The sequence below is a fragment of the Otolemur garnettii genome, unplaced genomic scaffold (genome assembly GCF_000181295.1).
Source record: "Otolemur garnettii isolate 467f Iridium unplaced genomic scaffold, OtoGar3 scaffold00009, whole genome shotgun sequence".
Taxonomy (NCBI): Eukaryota; Metazoa; Chordata; class Mammalia; order Primates; family Galagidae; genus Otolemur; species Otolemur garnettii.
The window spans coordinates 34507684-34510192 of NW_003852404.1; the positions used below are offsets into that span (position 1 = coordinate 34507684).

Here is a 2509-nt window from a genome sequence, read left to right on the forward strand (position 1 = left end):
AAAAAAAAAGAAGACATCTTCTTAGACCTATATACACGTGCACACACGTGCATGGGTTTATGTATGTATTTATATGTCAAGGACTTTAAATAAGCTTAGGTAATTTGTAAATCAATTGTATATGGATTTAAAAAATAATCTGGAGGGCCCGCTCTGGCAGCACACATACTAAAATTGGAACGATACAGAGATTAGCATGGCCCCTGCACAAGGATGACAGGCAAATTTGTGAAGCATTCCATATATTTTATACCTAACAATTGCAATCAGTGTAACCTAATTCTTTGTACTTTCAGTGAATTTCAAACAATACAAAGTTTTTAAAATCTTCTAAGTAAAGCAATTTCTAGTAAAAACAAATATGATAATCTGGAATTTCTTTAGCGGCCCTGGTTTAAGGAAGTAAGCTTTACAAAATTTTCTGTGCATTACTTTATTTTCAATTATCTCAAATTGTTAATAAGGTTTTACAGACAAAAGTATACATCATAAAGTTTTTGTTTATATTGTTTAGTTGGAAACAATTTATCTGATTATTCTTTGCATAGATCTGTAAGGCAATTTCTAAAAAATAAAAAGCCTTCTTGAAAAGGAAGTTAATTGTAAGTGAAAGAATTTAATTATTATGATTTTAACACTCCCATTTCTGACAAAGATTATTTGCAACATAAAAGGCGAAAACATGTTGCTGAGTACTCCGGTTCTGTAGTAAGAATCCATTCCAATTCATAGAGTTTTACTTTCTGTGATTTTATTCACTGTTTATTCAGGTAGTGAACAGCAATGCATTTTTGTTCTGGCACTAATTCCTTTGAATACTACAGAATTTTGTCTTAAAAAAAAAAAAGACCAAAATCAAAAGAGCCAATAAGTACTGAGTTGCAGGTGCACTATTCATTAAGAATGGAGAAATACTATGAGGACGTATTAGCAGTCTGGGTTATGATTTTTCAGAATTTTTATCTAGTTCTGAAGCAGTCCTTGCAGTTTACAAGCATAAAAGGATGCTATTCTGATGAAAGCCTAAGACTAAAAAGGAAAGTGATTTTTTGGAGAGGTTAATCTGGTAAAATAAGCACAGCATAGCCGCTTATTTTATGCACTTTGGACAGAACTCAACTTGTTGTGCCCAGTGATTTCCTAAGAATCTTACAGTAATTAGCCTTTTTAATAAGAGCCTATAGAAAAAAATCAGTCAAAATTTATTTCTTAATATTGCTCCATGTTGGTTTGGAGCTGGTTGATGTTTTGTTTCACGTTTTATTTCTTTTTTATTGTGGTGCACAAAGTGAAAAAGGAACCTACTACTGAGGATACTATTCCCTTTGGGACTGGGATGGTCTACTCTTAGGATAGAAGAAAAAAACTGGTGAAACACATAACAAACTGGAACTTCAATGTCATATGTGTTGTGTTTTATATCTACTCCCATTTCATTGGTCAAAGCAAGTCCCATAAAAGTATGTTAAATGGGATAGTAAAGAATGATTATACTTCAGAGAGATTACCTAAAAACCATTTAGAATCATAATAGAATCCACCAAATCCACTCATTAGACACAAATATTCACTTCTCTCTCTTAAATGCTAGGTTACCTTACTCTCTACCAAGAATAACACCCTAAGAATATTGTCCTACTCATGAAATGCACAATATAGAAGAGGAATGCCATGACTACAATTAATTCTCGTTTTGAAAAGGAGTAAGGTGCAGAACACACAATTCACTGTTCCATGGTAATTTTGAAATTCTACTAAGCTCCATGTTGACACTGAAAATTTCCTGCTTTGACAATTAAGAATGATCTTTGAAGAGACCATATTTCTACTCTTAAAGTACAGCTCCCTAATTCCATTAGTTCCATGGCTCTGGTACTGTCATCCTGGCTGTGTCTTTTTTTTCATTAACTTCCATGGCCTTATCTAAAAATGTCCTTGGAAAATAGATTTCTCAGATTCACCACACTACTTTATACTCATGGAAGATGGGTGTACAAATGTCATTTTATGTTTTGAAGAGTCACAGTTCTTTCACTAAGTTTGGTAATATTTTTGACACTACAACTCAGAGCTATATCCAACCTTTATGTGTTTCAGTCAAATCAACTCCATGTATTAAAAGTTACACCCTAATTCTTTTTTTAAGCTGTACCTCTCTCTCCTCATAACTGTATACATTAAGATTACTAACTTTTTTTTAACATACTTATACTTTTAGAGTTCTTACCCAGAGTAATTTTGTCAAACAGAAGGATTTCCTATATTATCTTAAGACACTGAACAACAATTAATAATTACACTATAATTTGGTCTTTGACTCTAGAATAAGTTTAAATTGTTTATCATGCTATGTTTCTAATTTCTAAATATATTTCTAAGTCTTTTAGTTGTAAGAAAAGAGAAAGAGTTGTATATTCATCTTGCAAATTAGTCTGGAATGTCTGGAGATTTTATATTTTCTTTCAACTCTGCTTATCAACTGGTTCATTGTTTCTTGAGCCCATATTAT

At 32.0% G+C, this 2509-nt stretch overlaps 1 pseudogene; it reads left to right on the forward strand.

The window, feature by feature from the left end:
* Positions 1-148: 148 nt before the first annotated feature.
* Positions 149-248, forward strand: LOC111723267 (annotated as a pseudogene).
* The last annotated feature ends 2261 nt before the right edge of the window (positions 249-2509 follow it).